We start from the raw sequence: 20248 nt of genomic DNA on the forward strand, positions 1-20248 counted from the left end.
TTCCATTGATCTATGTGTCTGTTTTTAATGCCAGTACAATACTGTTTTGATTACTATAGCTTTGTAATATACTGGTGACCTTTGCACAACACAGTTCTGAATTGCACGAGTCCACTTATATACAGATTTTAAAGATAGATGTGTATCGCAGTACTATACAATCTGATCCCCGGTTGGTAGAATCCGAGGTTGCTGAACTGTGGATGTAGAGGAGGGCCAACTGTAAAGTTATGTGCCGATTTGTGACTGCGTAAGGGGTCGGCACCCCTAACCCTTGTGTGTTGTTCAAGGGTCAACTGTAGTTTGAAGTCAGGAAGTGGGGTGCCTTCAACTCTGTTCTTTTTCTCAAGATTGCTTTGACTCTTCAGGGTCTTTCGTAGTTCCGTACAAATTTTAGGATTGTTTGTTCTATTTCTGTGAAAAACACCGTTGCAATTTTGATAGGGATTGCACGGAATCTGTAGATTGCTTGGGTAGTATGAACACTGAAACAATATGAATTCTTCCAATCCATTTATTTGTTTCTTCCTCAATTTCTTTCATCAATGTTTTATAGTTTTCAGTCTATAGATCTTTCACTTCCTTGGTGAAATTCATTCATAGGTATCATATCCTTTTTGATGTTATTGTCAGTGGGATTGTCTTTTAATTTCTCTTTCTGAGAGCTTGTTGTATATTGATTTTGTATCCTGCAACTTTACTGAATTTGTTTATTATAGTTCTAACAATTTTTGGCAGAGGCTTTAGGGTTTTCTATATATAATATCATGTCATCTGCAAACAGACAATTTTACTTCTTCCTCTTGGACGAAAGCATTCGTTTAAAGGCACAGGCTGAAGTTAGGGAAAGCACATGTGTGAAAGAGCATGACGCCATGCCCATGCTACAAGGCTAAAAACTTACTTCTTCTCCACAGTTGGCTGCTGGGCACACTGCATTTCAGGAGCATTTAAAAGAGAAGATTTCATCAGTCATTCGGAGGCATGGATTTTAAATGCAATTACTGTATTTAATTAGCTGTTTCATCTTCGGTGCCAATGAATTTGGAATTTAATCTCTGATCGCATGAAATAGAATACTAAGCAGCTTACTCCATCGAAGAGCTGATGGAGTCGTTTATTGGTTGGTGGAGAACGTGGCCAAATTCCTTACAGCCACCATAGATAAATGTCAGAGAGAAAAGGATGGCGAAAAGGCACTGGCTCTTACGAAATACTTAGATATCTTTTAACCCGTATGGAAGACACAGTTCAGGTGTCCTCTTTTGGAGCCCCTCCCTCTGCCGTGCTCTTGCTGGGTGGACCGCATCACCGCCCTCTCCTCAAATACAGCACCTACTCCAGCTACTTGATTGTCTCCACGTCTGCTTTTCTTACAGGCTTATGAGCTCCAGGAGGCAGGGGCCATGTCTTATTAAACGTTGTGTTTGTATCACCGAGCACAGGGACTGCCATTCAATAAATGAAGAAGTGGACGAGCTGCCAATTAACATCAGCAAAGGGCAAGTGTACAAACTCAGCAGTTGATTTAAATAGGTCTTTTCTACATCTCTAAAGAAAAATGAACCGTTTAAATGATATCTACTTATCAGTCCCTTTCCAAGATAAGCCTTCAGCAAAACCCAATTTTTTTTTTCTTTTTTTTTTTTGAGGTACGCGGGCCTCTCACTGTCGTGGCCCCTCCCATTGCGGAGCATAGGCTCCGGACGCGCAGGCTCAGCGGCCATGGCTCACGGGCCCAGCCGCTCCGCGGCATGTGGGATTCTCCCGGACCAGGGCACGAACCCGTGTCCCCTGCATCGGCAGGCGGACTCTCAACCACTGCGCCACCAGGGAAGCCCAACCTAATTTTTTTCATAGGTTGGAAGGTTCCTTTCCAGCCCTATAGCCAGACCCTTGCTACCACCAGAGGAGAATTCACAGAGTCCTAGATTTGCTGTGACACTGCCCCTGTTTGCAGGCTGCCTGGTGGATATCTGTATAGAGCAACAATCAGTAAAATCAGGAGATGAGTTTGAGGTTTCTGAAAAGAAATGCAGCCTCAATCCTCAAATTCAGATCACCAAATAAATGACTTGATAACAATATTTGAAAATATATGAATAAAGGTCGGCCATCAAGTTCAAGTGTGGCTTCATGTATAGGCCTGAATTCTACTTTTGGTTTATAGCATATCTATGAAGTTTCTTTTAGTCATTACTGGGATGTAAGCTTCCTGAAGAGAAGAAAGTTATCTGTGTGGTTCAAAGCTGTATCCTCAGTAAACTCAACAGTGCCTGGATCATGGAAGATGCTCAAAACTACTTCCTGAGGGACTGAATCTGTTCGTGTGGTGGACACTGGGATAGAAGCCGGCTATTAAAAGGCGTGAGCTGGGACTTCCCTGGTGGCACAGTGGTTAAGAATCTGCCTGCAAATGCAGGGGACATGGGTTCCATCCCTGGCCTGGGAAGATCCCACATGCCACAGAGTAACTAAGTCCGTGCGCCACAACTACTGAGCCCGTACATCCTAGACCCCGTGCGCCACAACTACTGGAGCCTGTGCGCCACAACTTCTGAAGCCCGTGCGCCTAGAGCCCGTGCTCCGCAACAATAAAAGCCACCGCAGTGAGAAGCCCGTGCACAGTAACGAAGAGTAGCCCCCGCTCACCGCACCTAGAGAAAGCCCGCGCGCACCAACAAAGGCCCAACGCAGCCAAAAAAATTTTTAAAAATCGTTAGATACTTTCTTGTTTCCAAAAAAAAATTTCAGTGGACCAACCACGAAAAGAGCATAGATGCCATAGGCGTGAAAAGTTTTTCTTGTCATGATTTTTATTCCCCAAAGGAGTAAAAGAAACCCCTAAAATCTGTAGGGAACATGAAGCAAGAAAACCTCCCCCGTAGAAACATGTCCCAAGTAAAGGCTTTCCCTTGGTGTCACAGGGAATGCAGGGGTGCACCTCAGAGGACTGTGGCAGCCCAGCTCACCCTGGGAGTGGCCTAGCCAAGTTAGTACAACAGAGACCCAAGTGGTAATGCCAGAGAGAAACCATAATGGCAAACGGAAAAAAGGACATCCAGGGCCCCCAGGCTGAATGAAGCGTGTCCGTCTGCAGGTGGAATGAATGTGTGTAGCCAGTGTGTGGTTTGTGATTCCCCCATATCCCTCCTGCTGCAGAAGTGAGGAGAACAGCAAAAACCAAACAAAAACAAACAGAAACCTCGCTGTGGTTTCTGAAGACCAGGGTTTCCATAGGTGACCTGAGAGGTTTGTAATTTCCGCATGAAGCTATTTGCCAAGTGACTCATTCCAAAGCTGGAGGGAGAAAGATTGATTTTCCGTTGTCATGGTGGCTAGAGAGACACTGGGGAACAAAAAAGGGGACATTCCAGTTTTTCCTGTGCCCCGTCTCTCAGCCCCAGTCCATTTGGGGGAAAAAATAGCTCTGGATGTGGGGTCCAGAGGTTTAGAGGATCCTTGGTGCAGTGGGTTCAGACCTCACCTCTGCAGACACTAATGACCCCCCGGGAGCTGCAGCCAGCAGAGCACAGACCTGGCACAGTCAGGGCAAAAACTGGGTCCCCCTGGCCTATATCCTGCCTGTTGGTCACTCACCCTGTGTGCACATATGTGTGTCTGTGAGTGTGTGTGCACACACGTGAGTGTGTTAGCAGGAGGAATGTTCAAGGAAAGAGAGGCAGGTCCAGGCCTAACTCTCAACAGTTACTCACTCTTCAATCTGAGACAAGTCCTTTAGTCCTAAGAATGCGTTTTCGTCTCGAATAAGGTGATAGTGAAGAACACGAGGTCCTCCACTCCTCAGAGGCCAGTCAAAGCCCTCTCTGCACTGCAGTGAGCCATGAGAACGCTCACCCTTCTGACTTCGGGGCTTCTTTTCTCTCTTTTCCCTGCAGCCGTGTCCCCAGTTGGACTGCCTGGTGGGGCCGGTTGCCCCCAGCTAGGGCTGTAGGCCACTGAAAGCGGAATTTAGGGCTTGCCAGAGAGGACAGGCTGGCTCCGCCCTCTATACGGGATCTATGTTGATATGCAGCCCCATCGAGGTGTAGATCACCTGTGTGGTTTCCACCAGCCCGTCTCCTTGTCTGCAGCTGCCCTTTATCCACCAAGCCCAGACATTGATGACTGATGCTTTCCCACCTGATAACTGAAAAGGCTTGTGCTTACACAAGTTCTCTAAGTGATGATGACAGTAGCCACTGAGGTGTACCCATCACTTTTGTGCTGGGCACTTGGCCAAACCCACTGCAGACTTCCTCTTATTTAATCCTTACGATAGTCCTTGAACTAACTGGTATTATGTCCATTTTCCAGAGGTGGAAACTGAGGCTTAGAGAGGATAGAATCCTGCCCAAGATCACATGCTCTCAAGTGGCAGAGCCTGGATTGAAACTCGGGAGGTGGGACCCCAAAATCCTTGCTCTGAATCGTAGTCACCAAGCTCAGTCAGCTGCACACTATCTCAGCCCACGGGGGACGCGTGGAGTTTTGGGAAAGGGAAGAAGTGAAGGATGAGAAAAACTGATTCTGGATGTACAGGCCCTGGGTGAGGGTTAACACACCCCTTTCCACTGCCTTGTATGTGTCTATGTTATTTTCCTCCTGGGCTCCCAAGGGAAAGGGAGTGAGAGTCTAGTTCAAGGCTGTCCCAGCACCACCCAGGTTCTCTGCCTCTGGCCCCGCGGTGACCGCTGGGCTTCTCTTGCTGCCTCTCCAGTCCTGCCAGGGGACAAGTACAGACTGGAGACGGTGGGCCCCGTCTGGTCCCAGTGGAGCACAAGCAGGAAAGCTCTCCTGTGGGCACCCAGTGAAGTGAGGAGAAGAGACGTGGGTCCGGGTGGCCCCCTGGAGCTGAACTCCATCCTTCCTGCTCATGTCCACGCTGCCCATAGCCTCAATGGCCCTCAAGCTTCACACTCCACTGGACAGGGCACCGAACACGGCAAAGAGGACCAGGGTCTGCCTCCACCCCACGCCACCCCGGGCCCTGCCCCTGGAGATCCGCAGGCAGCTATACTGAGAAGGGCACAGGCCAGGGCAGAGAGACCGGCTCTCCTCCCAGGCCCAGCACCACCTTGGCCACACCAGCAAACACATTCGACTTCTCTGGATTTCGGATTTCTCATTCTTAAAATGAATGAGGAGCTTGGGTTTCACTAAGTCTCTACAAATTCCTTTCAGCGCTAAGACCCAGTGACTCTAAATCTCTCCCCTTCTGGGCAACCCCAGTTCCATTCTCCTCCGGTGAACCAGCGGGGACCTTCTTCAGTGGGGGTGATGGCAGAGCTCCCAGGAGGCCGGGGACTGAGGGCACGGGAATTACAGAATAGAAGGGGGATTATTTCATCATCTGGCCGAGGAGGAAGTGGTGCTCTCCACGGCCCCATCCCAGAGGCAGATTCCGGGGCCACAAAACTCTCAGGGGGGCTTCCCTGGTGGCGCAGTGGTTGAGAGTCCGCCTGCCGATGCAGGGGACACGGGTTCGTGCCCTGGTCCGGGAAGATCCCGCATGCCGCGGAGCGGCTGGGCCCGTGAGCCATGGCCGCTGAGCCTGCGCATCCGGATCCTGGGCTCCGCAACGGGAGAGGCCACAACAGTGAGAGGCCCGCGTACCGCAAAAACAAAACAAAACAAAACAAAAAACTCTCAGGGCTCTTAGTGCGTTTCCAAAGGACAAGACTTGTGACCTCCACCCCCCCAGAAGCTGGTGCCCGTCCACAGTGGAGGGTGATGCTCACACAGGCGGAAGTGGCTTTTCCCCCCAATACTCCCTCATTGTCACTCACGATTAAGTGAATTTAATAACACCCTCCCCCTGCACCAACCAAATGACTTCTCTCCAAATTTACGATGTTCCAACTGTTGACTTTGTCTGATGAACTGCTACAGCCACTGCCTAACAGTCCGGAGGGCTATTGTGCAGCGGGAAATAACTGAACTTCAAGGAGCTCTGTTTACGTCCGGTGAGAGAGAAGGAAGGGATATTAGCTTGAGGCTCCCTTAACCCACTTGGCTATGGTACTCTTCAAAGTAAAATATTCCAAGATGAAAGTGGCGATCAAGTTACCAGCAAATAAAGACGTGGGGAAAATGAGGAAAGAGATATCACGTGGGCAACGGTTGACAAATCTTTCTTATCCACGGCTCTCGGTATGCAGGGGATGCTCAAGGTGACTGTCCACGTGTTCTTCTGTCTCGCAGACTTTCTTAAAGCAAGATCAGAGAGCAAATCATAAATGGGGGCAAATTCCAGCCGGGTCTTTCAACCAGCCATTTTGCTCTATGAAGTGTCACAAGGTTACAGGATAATAGGAGGGTTTGGATAAGCTGGTGAGGGAATAAGGGCTTTTCCCAAGGATGAGAAAAGCAGAGGAGCAGCTCTCTGCACTAAACTGGCTGCCCTGTTTCTTCAAAAATAGGTCCTCTAACGTGCAGAAGCAGAAATTGAAACCTTCTTAAATCCCCTCGAATGTTTGGAACGGAACAAAACACCTATTTCATGAAAGAAATTACATTTTGGAAGATGCCAGCAATGGGAGGCACCAGCTGCTTGGTCACCTAAGTGTTTTTGGAAAAGGAAAAGAGCTATTCAGCATGAAAGATTCAGGAATGTCTGTTGACATATTAAGGAAACAACCTCAGGGGACGACAGCTGACAAAGCTCCAAGAAGCATTACCAAGGGAACAGTGACGCAAACGCGTTCCGTTTTCACAGGCTGGCCCGCTGCCAGGCTCCCTCGCCTGACGGCTGATGTAATGCTAATCCCTATCTGGGTTAGCGTTGCTTGGATATCAACTCAAGCGGCTCAGTCAGCGGCAATCAATAGCAAGCGACTTTTATAGAAGATAGTAAAGGAAAAAATATGTATACACAGCGAGAGAGAGAGCTTCAGATTCTGGTGTGCTCAAAACCTGTACATTGTGCCAAAAATGGGGAAGGAAAAGGAAGGAAGGTCCAATACAAGTCTAAGGAGCATCTAAACACACTCAGGTGTCTTTGTGTGGAATAAGGCCAGTTGTCGACAAAAGATGCTACTATTTCATAATACTAATTTCTTTTAAAGTATAACTAAGGAATATGCCTAATTCCCAGCTGAGCCACATGAGGATGGGAGAAAACAGAAGACATTAGGTGGGAAAGTGAAAATAATGATTTTTTTCATTATTGAATAAATGGGCTGATTCCTTTTAAACCTCTGTGTAAAATATTGCTTTTGAAAAACTTCTGTCTTCAAGACCACTGCTTTCCAATTATTTTAGAATCAATAATAAGAAGAAGAATTATGCAAACTTAAATCAGTCTTGGATTGAGTGCTTACGTCAAGTGTCCTCTATAATGTGCTGAGGGAGCACTTTGCATTTTCTCTCTCTCAGGGATGGTAATTTTAACTGTCCAGGAGTGATGAAGAACCCATTTTAAAAACTCACTTCAATTATGCATGTTCTTCTTTCTTTTCTAGGTTATACTTAGATGGAGGGAACCAATGTGGTCTTACAGAGAACACCAACAGCGAAAACATCCTTGGTTCCAAGACTTTCAGAGTGTAAATGATAATAAAAAATCGGGGTGCGGGTGAGAGGGAAGGATGAACGCCAATGGAGATAGAGCTGTTTTTAATAATAATGAGATGAAAATAATGATGATGACACAGCACATTAGATGCATGAATTAAGTCCACTAGGATGGCAGTGACATGATAAAAATGACATATTGTTCATCTTTTACACGTTTACAACACTTTCCTTCTAAGGTAGGGGAGTTTTTTTCCAACCTAAATGAAGTTTAAGCTTCAGGGAGTCTATAAACCACATGAATGTATATGAAAAGTTGATGGATATACACATATTTTTGTGGGAGGAGGGCTCTCGCCTTTCATTAGCTTCTCAAAAGGGTCCAGCAGCTCCTCCAAGGTTAAAACTGATGAATTCTAAGGAGTTAAAAATCCTTCAGGAATTTGATCTCAATTATCCTTCACTTCCCAGTGAGATCATTTATTTACAATTAGAGAAAGTGGGCTATTGAGAGGCTAAGTTGCTTGCCCAAGGTCAATGAAGGGGTCCGGCCTATTATTATCTGTGACCCTAGATCAGATGGTCCCCTTGCATGAGTTTCTGTGGCATGTCCATTAGTCAGGAATGTCCCTTTAGAGCACTGCTGACAAGGGAAGGACCAGAGGAAGCTCGGATGCCTGCTGATGAGGTCAATTTCAACTCAACTGATCCGCCCCATTCTCCGTGTTTTCCCATGCTCGCCCACTCTGCCCTCTCCACCCTCCCACTACCCGAAGTCTCCTTTCAGTGAGGCCAAGGCTAAGGAGAAGACTCAACTGCAGTATTTCAACATTTTAACAGTCTCCCATGAGAATGTAATTTTAGTACCACCTTTCTTTGATAAGGCAATGTTTGCTTCAGAATCTTGAAACCCTTCCTATCTGGCAGAAAGGATACAGAACAGGAAACTAGGGCACACAGATAGGAGGGAACTTCCCAGCATTGTAGAAAATAGGATGCAAATTTAGTTCTCCAGACTCACAGCCTGGTCTGTTCTACATTGACTTAGAGCAGCTCAGCCTAGGAATCGAGCAGTGTGTTCTCCAATTCTTCCTGCCTGAGAAGAGGAGTCAGATAGCACAGGAAAGTCCTCAAGTAGGGAGCTGAGAGAAGACAGTGGACTGGGGGCTTCCCTGGTGGCGCAGTGGTTGAGAGTCCGCCTGCCGATGCAGGGGACGCGGGTTCGTGCCCCGGTCCGGGAAGATCCCACATGCCGCGGAGCGGCTGGGCCCGTGAGCCATGGCCGCTGAGCCTGCGCGTCCGGAGCCTGTGCTCTGCAATGGGAGAGGCCACAACAGTGAGACGCCCGCGTATCGCAAAAAAAAAAAAAAAAAAAAAAAGAAAGAAAGAAAAAGAAGAAAGTGGACTGGAAGACATGAGAGTGGGGATTTTCAATATTAAGAATTGTAACATTTGATGCTATTTTACCATTATAAAATAATATTTGTTCATTGTAGAAACTCTGGAAAAAAGCAAAAGTGAAAAGAAGAGGAAGGAAAAAAATTATCTGTAAGCCCATTTCTCCCAGATATGATCCTAAATGAACAAATTTCCTCGTTGTTAGGACCACTTCCTCCTCTTCCTAACCGTGACCCTGAAGGCACAGACTCTTGGTTTCTTTGGGAGGAAGATGCTGATGATAAAACCTTTTTTGCATGTCTCCCAGGGTTGCTACACAGCTCAGATAAGATTATGGATTCGAAAGTGAGAAAACTTATTTGTAAATCACAGATATCTGTGTTATCAATATAAGGACTTCATACTATTAACCTTAGAGGTTGCGTCGTCACCACTGTACTCACAGCTGCTAAAACTATCCCCTTAAAAACACTGCTTCTCATGTTCATTCCCTGCTTCAGAACTTACCGTGGATGCCTTTGGCCCCTTATTCAAATCCTAGTGTCCCTGGTCAGACTTTTCTCAGTCCAGAACCCAATCTCGTCTTTGGTACCACAAACTATGATCATTGACACCATTGACACCAATTCTACTCCATCCAAGTAAATCTTAACAACACTGGCCCACAAATCGTTTTATATTTTGAAAATACGCTTTCCCTCATATATGACATTTTAGCCCACCTTAAAATGCAGATCACTTTTAATGTTTCATTTCATGTCATTTCCATCAAAAGATGGCATGCTGAGGAAAATGGGTAACCTACTCGGAGCTAGTTTTATACATGATCATTACATGACATGTCACTTAAATTCACATCCATCTTGTGATTTTTCTCTTGCAAACTTTTGTTTTCATTCCCTACATCCTTTTCTAAAATACTTAAAAAATAGATTTTTACAAAACATGGGATATGAATGTCATTTGTTGTGTATGAATTTGCTAAGAAATCGGGTGTACCACAGCTGTTATTTTTTTCCACATATCCTACTCAATCTGTCATGCATTTACTATGTTTTATAAATATGTGACATATTTGGAAATATATTGTTCACATATCTTTCATGTTTTCCATTCAAGGCATGCTAAAAATATAGTATCAGTTTGTCAACATCTTGCAAAGAAGACAAGATCTCCTCATTTGAAAATTCTAAGAGAGTCCAGAGTCCAGACCAGGCAGTTATTCCAAGAGATTTCGCTTCCTGTTTCTCACTTTGCCGTGTTTGGCGATGGCCCTGTGTCAGGTACAAGTTGTGCTTTAAGCATCTCGGGTACAAAAATGTCTGAAGTGTGTGACTCAAAAGCAAGGTGGTTTACTCAGACTGCTTCACGTCCTAGAATGCGTGTGCAACTGGACATAGGAACACCGGCAAAGTAACGGTCTCGGTTCTCTCAGGTTCTTTCTGCTGATTCAGCAACGTCTCACGGAAATAGTGCTGTTGGGACGTTTCCATTAACTAAAACTCTCTGAGGTGTGCAAATCATAAAATGAGCTGGCTTCCAGATCATTAAAGATGCTTGTTTGCTTTTCCGTGTATATGACCGCAGCCCTGGATGGAGGTTAAGTCATGTAGTTCCCCGGAGAGTTTAGAATCCATGCATGGTCTTGTGTGTCTGTAACGCTTGACTTGGGGAAACTCAGGAGGGGATGGGAGACATGGAGGGTAGAATCTAAATACCAGTTCTTTAAAAAAAACAAAAACAAACATACTTGTTCTTTCTTGGTCAAAAGAATAAAGCAGTGGTTAAACCAGGAAAATGAGTAGGAGTTCTTCAACTCTTTTAAAATTATCTTCAATTTTATAAAGTACATCTGTCAGTTTCTTTTAAATAAGGGCAAGATGAGCCTAAGAAACCCATCCTCTAGATCTCATATTTTCAACAGATAGAACCATTGCAATGACAACCATGATCATTACACTGTTATTATTTATTACATGTTTATTTCCTACATTCATCGGATCTTAAAACATTAGCAGTCAACTCTTTCCTTGCAGGAGGGAAGCCTGCTCAGCGGGCCCTCGCTCTGCAAAGCTGTCTCCCCAGCCTGGACCGTATCAGCATTTGTTCTGCGCAGCTGCACGGCTCAGGCTGGTCCCAGACTCCCCACTACCTATCTCTCTCCCTTCCTTAGTGTGCCCGGTACAGACACACAGGGGACCAGCGGATAATGGAAGTTGTCTGTGGTTGCTGCAGAAGAGATTGTTTTAAATTTAATTTTTATTTTATATTGGAGGATAGCTGATTTACAATGATGTTAGTTTCAGGTGTCCAGCAAAGTGATTCAGTTATATATATATATATATATATATATCCTTTCTTTTTCAGATTCCTTTTCCCATATAGGTTATTACAGAATATTGAGTATAGTTCCCTGTGCTCTACAGTAGGTCCTTGTTGGTTACCTATTTTACATATAGTAGTGTGTATATGTTAATCCCAACCTCCTAATTTATCCCTCCCCCCACCCACCTTTCCCCTTTGGTAACCATAAGTTTGTTTTCAAAATCTCTGAGTCTGTTTCTGTTTTGTAGATGAGTTCATTTGTATCCTTTTTTTAAGATTCCACATATAAGTGATATCATAGGGTATTTGTCTTTCTCTGTCCGACTTACTTCACTTAGTGTGATCATCTCTAGGTCCATCCATGCAGAAGAGGTTATTGATCTAGAGCTCAACTTCGGGGTAAAACTTTGAAGGAAGTTCAGAACGGGTTCTTTCTAACGTGTGCCCAGAAAGGGCATCATCCCCGAGTTTATGGGAGACGCTTGGGCTGTCTCTTGAGTGCCTCCCTGCTTATCACTGAAAAAAAAAACACCCTGCTGGTTATGTGATCACACGTCCACCTTCTGAGATAGCAGTATATTATTAATCACCAGCTCCTTAGCAATCTGCAGCAGGACAATAAAACCTTTGTACCCACGGTTTGTTCTTTCAAAGCCTTTTCGGCCCATCGTCATTTTGCCTGTCAGCAACCCCACAAGGAAAGGCGGGTACTATCTCCCTCACTTTCCAGGTGGGGAAAGCTCACACGGCTTTTAGGGGAGGAGCTGGAATGGAACCTAGCTTTCCCAGCTCGTTTTTCTTTCCTTTCAGCCACAGACTCTTTGGATTGTGACCTATCCGCACTTCCTTCCACCTCAACCCATGAAGACCTATGGAGGACAAAAAACAGAACACCTTTTTTTCAGAGTGTGCTCTGGAAGAAACTCTGTGTCTTAAAAATATTAATTTATTGTCAATCACTAAATTCTCAGTGTCCATGAATTATTTTTCTATTGTTTGCCTAATGCTCTGCTAAGCGTAATGACAGATCAAAATATGTAAGACAACCTCCCTATTCTGAAGTAGCTTATCGTCGAAGACAGATTGTAAGATGACCTCCAAGGTCCCTTGTTCTTGTGTAATCTCCTCCTCTTGAGGGTGAGCAAGGCCTTAATTTGCTTCTAGCCAATAGGATCCAGCAAAGATCATAGGATATTATTCCTGTGATTTCATTATGTTATGTGGCAAAGGTGAAGGGATTTTGCAGATGTAATTAAGATCTCTAATCAGTTGCTGTAAGTTAATCGAAAGAGAGATTATCGTGGGTGGGTCTGACCTAATCAGATGAGCCCTTTAAAAGAAGGTCTAGAGGTCAGAGACTCAAAGCGGCATGTTCTCTCTCTCCCTTGCTGGCCTTGAAGAAAAACTGCCAGGAGACCTACACCTTCACGGAAATGAATTCTGCCCTGTGAACTTGGCCAAAGATGCTGAGCCTGGCTGGGACCCCAGCTCCGGGTGACAGGCTGATGGCAGGCTCCTGAGACCCTGGGCAGAGGACACAGCTAACCTGTGGTGGCTGTGAGCTCATAAATGCATGTGGCTTTAAGCTGCTAAATTTGTGGTAATTTGTTCCACAGCAATAAAAAATGAACGCACTTATGATCTAGGAAGGGGTTACTACTCAAGAGAACTTAGTTAAGTATCTGTAAAACCTAAGATTTGTAAAAAAAAAAAAAAAAAAAGAGTTTTTTTTTTAACTTCTTGGAGCATTCCACAAATAAGATGTAGAGGTGATATGTAACGCTAATAATTATACCATGGTAATAAAAGCAGTCTTGTCACTTAGAAACAAGAGTGACAGCTGTATCTTCTCTCCCTGTCTGTCCTTGTCTCATACACAGAGTATATAATCAACCAACTGCTTATATGAAGATCCTTTTAGTACCATTAGCAATCACATTCAGAAACACCAGATAACTATTCCAAGAAGGCATTTTTTTCATCTTTATTGGAGTATAATTGCTTTACAATGTTGTGTTAGTTGCTGCTGTATAATGAAGTGAATCAGCTATACGTATACATACATCCCCATATCTTCTCCCTCTTGCGTCTCCCTCCCACCCTCCCTATCCCACCCCTCTAGGTGGTCACAAAGCACGGAGCTGATCTCCCTGTGCTATGCGGCTGCTTCCCACTAGCTATCTATTTCACATTTGGTAGTGTATACATGTCCATGCCACTCTCTTGCTTTGTCCCAGCTTCTCCTTCCCCTTCCCCTTCCAAAGCATTTTAAATTTCTCTCACGGCCTGAGCTGTCACCTTGGAGAGGAAGAGTTGTGTTCCGTGCCAAATCACAGGAAAAGATTTCTCTGGAACGCCAGGATTTCCACAGGTGCCCATTCGCCCCTTAAGCATGTAGACACTTTGAGGCAGTGCCTGGATTAAAAGGAACCCAGTAGGCACATAGTAGGTACTCAGCAAGTAACAAATATACAAAAGTGGCATCTGCTCTGGAAAATAATCTTCACTTTAAAACTGTCAGATGGGGGGGTGCTTCCCTGGCGGCAAAGTGGTTAAGAATCCGCCTGCCAGGGCAGGGGACACGGGTGTCACGACTACTGAGCCTGCACTCTAGAGCCCGCGAGGCACAACTACTGAGTCCATGTGCCACAACTACTGAAGCCCACGCACCTAGAGCCCAAGCTCCGCAACAAGGGAAGCCACTGCGAGGAGAAGCCCGCGCACCGCAACAAAGAGTAGCCCCCGCTCGCTGCAACTAGAGAGAGCCTACACGTAACAACGAAGACCCACTGCAGCCATAAATACATAAAATAAATAAATAAATAAAAATGTCAGATGGCATAGAGAACAGACTTGTGGTTGCCAAAGGGAGGGGGTTGTGGGAGGGGTGCATTGGGAGTTTGGGGTTAGCAGATGCAAACTATTACATATAGAATTAGGATAAGCAACAAGGTCCTACTTATAGCACAGGGAACTATATTCAATATCCTGTGATAAACCATAATTTGGAAAAGAACATGAAAACAAATGTATATATGTGTATAACTGAGTCACTTTACTGCACAGCAGAGATGAACACAACACGGTAAGTCAATTATACTTCAACAAAAAAATAAATTAAAAAAAAGTCAGATGGACTAGTTTGTCCATTCAACACTTATCCATGGATTTGACCTGAAAGGTTACATTTTACTGAACCTTTCTAATATTAACTTTGTTAGTGTGGACTTTTCTTGCAGTGGTGATGACGCCTAGTGAGTGGAATGAGGTAAAGGAGTGAGAGGAAGCCTGGCCAGGTGGAGGGCATCCCAGACCTGCTCTGAGGACTCACCATACACCTGGGGGGACATAGCACAGCACACAGCTGAGCTCACAGGTACGAGGAACTGAGAATATTCGTTTCTGTGTGTAATCCTGTATGGAGCCCTTTTTTTTTTTCTGTGGTGCGCGGGCCTCTCACTGTTGTGGCCTCTCCCGTTGCGGAGCACAGGCTCCGGATGCGCAGGCTTAGCGGCCATGGCTCACGGGCCCAGCCGCTCCGCGGCATGTGGGATCTTCCGGGACCGGGGCGCGAACCCATGTCCCCTGCATCGACAGGCGTGCTCTCAACCACTGCGCCACCAGGGAAGCCCATGGAGCCCATTTTGACAACCAATGCAAAAATAATATTAACGAAACAGGATGGGGTGAGAAGTGAACGGTTCAAAGCCCCAGGCAGTGATCACGTGGTGACTTTACAGGATGCCCCAAATAGCACCCCCTGAGTTACTACAGTTTGCGAGCTTGGCCAGGCCACTTTGCCCACCCAAGCGTTCATCCCCTCAGTTGAAAATTAGGGATAATTATGTTGCCTACCTCACAGCAAAACGGTGATAGGGCTCCCAGGAGAATGAAGATAGTTCACATTGACATGCCGAGAAAGGAAGGATGCTGCATGAATATTCATGATTACGATTCACAGAGGTGAACCTAAAAGGTAAAGACAGGGGTGACTGGCTGGGTGTTACAATGTCAGGGGAATGCTTCACAGTCTGATTCTGATTCCAGAAAATTCCATGGGCATCCTAGTGACCTCACTAACTTTGGTGCCTGCTGGCTTGGACAAGTAGACAGTACCTGGCCTCTGGGGCGCTGGACAGGCAAAGCCGCCCTTGTGCTGTGAGTGAGCTGTGCGCCTGCCTGGTGGCCCTGTCTTTGCTCGGCGTGGCAGTGGCTGGCGTGACAGTGGCTGGCGTGGCAGTGGCCTCCCTCCCCTCCCCCAGCCCCAGCCTCCATGCTCTCCCTCTGCAGCGGCCGATCAGTGGCCTTCTGGGCTCCTTTCTGTCCACGCTTCCACTGTGGCTGGACTCACTCTGATTCACAAGCTCTGGATCTTTCCTGGGCAGCCCCAGAGCACAGGGACCAGGTGGGGCCCGGCTTCCCGGGGAGCGGGGAGGGGGACTGTCTTCAAACTGAGAAAGGAAAAAACCCTCGAACTAATCAGGCTTTAAAATCCCCCAGTGATGGCCATCACGAAGAAAACAACGACCGTCACGGGGGAGAGGAGGCGGGAGGCCGTGGGAAGGCAGGCGCCGCGCACACGTGGTGTCCGAGGTGGAGTCCCAGACCTTCCCGGGAAGGGAGAGATCCTTTCTGGCTGACTCCCCTGACTCTGTGTTTCCTACAATTCTACAACAAAGATCCAGGAACATGAGAAAAGGAAACTGAGAAAAATGTGTCCTGTAATCCAAATTCAAGAAAGAACAGGACAGACGATGTGAGCCAGATAGAAATGAGGCCAAGAGTGCTTTCTTGGGGCCCCAGCACTTTTTTTTTCTTTTTTTTTTGTGAAAAGCCCAAACCTGTTTAACTGCTTCGTGTGAACGACGGTTCTGGGATGCAGTTCACAATGGGAAAGGAAATCTGATTAGCACTGGCAACCTCACCTTCAATCTTAGGTCAATCTAGTCCAACGGCACATTAAGAGTGATTGCTACCCATTGATTCCTAAAAGAAAGAAAAGTGAGAGGACGGGAGGGAGAGAGAGGGAGAGGAAGCAGAAGCGGAAGCAGGGGACACAGTTTAATGAAGGGTTATACTGAGAAAGGTCATCCTATATCAGCTGCAGAAAGCGAGCATCCCTTCTCATTGCCGACCTCGATAAATCCCCAGGTTCCACTGCGCATGCGTGGGCACTGCTAGGACCCATCCCTCCGCTCTCTATATCGCGTTCCTGGTAACTTCAGTGATCAAATTTCTACAATTAGGACTGGAAATGTACTATTAACAACCCACATTTGTATCTTGCTCTACAGTTTGTGAAGCAGTTGTGTAATTGTTATCACGTTTGGTCCTTCACCACCGAGCTCGGGGCGAGATGGTACCGGTCCCATTTTACAAGTGAGGATGCTGTGCCGAGACTCAGGAGAATTGCCGCTCGAAGAAGGTCACGGGGTGACAGGAATCCAAGGCAGAGACCGATTCCAAATCTCACAACCTTTCCCCTGTCCTGGGAGAATGGCCACAGCGGGCACAAAGAGGGAAACTGAGGCACAGACTAGCCTAGTGATGTAGTTACTCATTCACTGTGTAAATGACATGGTGGAGACCATCAGCTCTTAGTTAGAACACCTTAGAGTTTCGACCTATTAAAATCGATGCCGTTATCTAAGGCAAAAAAGACCTCCAGCAACCTTACAGTTCTCATGAAAAGGGCTGTGTATTAAGAAAGCATTGGACCCAGTGGGAATCAGAAGGATTTAGCTGTACTTCCTGTGTCCTTATGTGCTAATATGATTATCTCATAGTAGCTATTATCTGTGTCCTATGAATAATGTCGTCCCAGCGATTCTGGAGAAGAAGAGTGGAGTTCCAGGCCCTTAAAAACAATCGTGGGCAGCGTCTGAGTAATCTAGTACCTTGAATCACAAGCAGGAGGCGAGTCTCAGTTTGGAATCAGAAAAGAAGTGATGCAAACCTTTTTAAGCTTTGGAAGGGAGGGAAGCCCGGGCAGACCCAGGATGTGACTTGAAAGGTTGGCTGCTTCTCTCTTGCTTGCTCTCCCCCTGGCCCGCTGTGGCCTGCCCTCTTGGGCCCACCCTCCGCTTCAAATCCTGCCAGACGACTGACAGGCCTGCAGGACCTCGAGGCTGACCCAGACACCTCCAGGCAGGGCTGCAACCTCCACACAGAAGAAGCACATTCTGCGCACAGGTTTGCTTCGCAGACTGATTCAAATCCCACTTCAGGCCCAAATCCCAATTACTGGACATGCCGAATGTAAGGTGTATATGTTTTTCCCCTTCCAAGTTCTTTTGTTGCGTTGCTTTTCCTATGGAGATATGAGGCTGTTTCCATGATGCGAGACATCCTTCCTTTCTAGAATTTCCAGGAAGCGCCGTTGTTGCCTCCCACGTGTTAGATTTAATGTAATTCAAACCGAAGTTTGAGGCTATTTCTCCTAATTCAGGAAAAGTTGTGAGCTTGGCAGCTCTGATGGAAAGAATTCTTTTCTTTAATGGTAGTGGATTTGGGGGGGGGTGTTTTTCTCGTTTTGGTTGTGTGTATATGTTTCATAAGTGCATAGGAGAATTAAGCTCAGAAAGCAACTGCTTGGAGAGATAGAAGCTCTTGTAATTCGTGTTGTGCATAATGGATTTGGCAGGGCCCAAGCACAGAAATTTCCAGAAGTGTTTGCGTGGCAGCAGTTCTGAGCCAATTCACATTTTTTAGCTGTCCTGGCCAGCTGCCCAGCCTACAAAAAAAGTCTTGTATCTCCACAAGTTTGGCTGGCCTTTCTGATGAGTTTCCAAACTGCATGGCAACATTGGATGAGCTTATTTTCAAGTGCCAAAAAAACTCCTGCTACTTATATTGTTACTAAATACCAGATGTGCTTAATACAGAGTGGGCAGAACCAAACCTAGGGTAATCACATAACCTATCATTAACATTTTCTAAAAACAAAAAATGCAATTGGAACCCCAGATTACTGTTTTTCTTTGTTTGCTTTACGCCCTATTACTGGAACCCCTAGGGTGATGGGAACAGGACTCGGGGTGGAAAGGCAGGCTCTGGCAGCGACAAGGACGCTGTTTACCATCACACCCCTGCACATCTGAAACATGTGTGAGAAAGCCTCAGCCCCAGCAGATTTCCTCCAGCCTCACCCCTTCGCCACCCGCCCCGCCGGGACTCAGCAGGCCGAGGCTCTCACCGCACGGGAGAGCCCCGAAAAGCTGAGGTGCACTGGGACTTGACCTTGAAGGAGAGAAATGTACAGGGAGATGGGCGGGTGGGGTTGCGAGCTGGCAGATGAGAGGCTGGGCCAGAGCTGGCAGCTGCTGCTGGAAAAATGCAGAGAAATTCTGAAAGGCTTGAGGAGACAGCAGGATGCTGTGTGGCTTTGTCAGAGGCGCTGCCTGGGCTTCAATGGGTTGAACTGGAAGGATTTCTCGACGCAAAAATCTCCAGTTCTATCCCCCAGCCCCCCACCCATCGCTATAATTTCTCTTCTTTTCCTGCTTCCTTCCTTCCTTCCTTCTTTCTTTCTTTCTTTCTTTCTTTTTCTTTCTTTTTCTTTCTTTCTTTTTCTTTCTTTCTTCTTTCTTTCTTTCTCTTGCTTTCTTCTTTCTTTCTTTCTCTTTCTTTCCTTCTTTCTTTCCCTCTCTCTCTCCTTCGTTCCTTCCTTCTTTCTTTCTTTCTCTCCCTCCTTCTTCCTTCCTTCCTTCTTTCCTTCCTTCCTTCCTTCCTTCCTTCCCCCCCTCTCTCCCTCCTCTCCTTTCTTTCCTTTCTTTCTCTCTGGTAGTTTTCTGGGAATCCAGTGGGGAGGGATGTGTGCCTGGATCTTCGTACTCTATTCCAGGCCATTCCTGCCATCAGGCTCCCTCTTCCCTACCTCCACGCCCTGAGCACTTGGTTCTCCAAACCTCTATGCTTTTGGTCCTGCCTCCAAAACTCACAGTTATGGAAAGGGCATCCTTCTCACCCCAAGGTTGGGGACCCTGATAGACAGACGGCAAGCACACGTGTCAGGCTGATTAGAGAGAAAGACGGACTATGGCAAAATGAAATTTTATAGATGGAGGTGGGATCACACCATAAGAAATTTGAGAGTTAATAACTATTCTGAAAATATTGGTTATCTGCATTAGGACAACTGTATAAATAATCAGTGACTCAACCCTTAGAGAGTTGTCTTAGGAAACCTGTTACTAAAAATATATGGTAATCCAACTGTGCCTTGCATGCCATTTTGCCAAGCCAAACTCAGCGAGAAGACTGCAGGCTTTCTCCACCGCGTGGCATCATCAGAGGGATAAACCATGAGCCTGGTCTAATGAGCAATGAAACACTTTGTAAATATTTGATTCAAGGGGACGCGAATAGTAAAATAACGTGGAGCCGATGTCTGCAATGACTTTTGAACTTTCCTCCTAACTACAGGCACATGTGTTTTACACATCAGCTGTGTTCCTGAAAAGTCGGGTTTCAATCCATATGCTAAGTGGAATTATGTTTCAGATGTTCTAGGGATACTCCTGACTTGGGGAAACCAGGAATCAGTGAAGAGGCTACGGACAAAGCCTCACCCACGACCGCTTCGTCTCTGCTCAGTTTGGACGGCCCCCTCTGCCCCCGGCGGAGGCCGAGCCTTTGAGGACGCAGAGTCAGCACCGGCAGCGGTTCATTTCATCGCTGGGTCTGCGGAGGAAAGAGCTGGTCCTAGGGAAGGGTCAAGGGCAGGCTGTTTTGTTTTCTAGCAGCAAAACAGAGAAGGCTGGAGGAAACCACCCAAGCGCCAAGCTCTGCAGAGGGCAAGTGAAGTCGGAGTTTAAAAACAAAAGCGGAGGAGCCCATCTCCTTGAAGCTGTTTATATTACATAACTCAAATAAACACAGCAGCGCAGGCATGGTTCCCTCGGTGAGGGCCAGGACCACAGAGCCCAGAGGCGGACAAAGGGCACCTCCTCCAGCCTCTGGCTAGAAATGGCTCCTTTAAAACAACAACAGCAGCATTAATAATATTCGG

Source organism: Grampus griseus (genome assembly GCF_964374135.1).
Source record: "Grampus griseus genome assembly, chromosome: 16".
Lineage (NCBI taxonomy): Eukaryota > Metazoa > Chordata > Mammalia > Artiodactyla > Delphinidae > Grampus > Grampus griseus.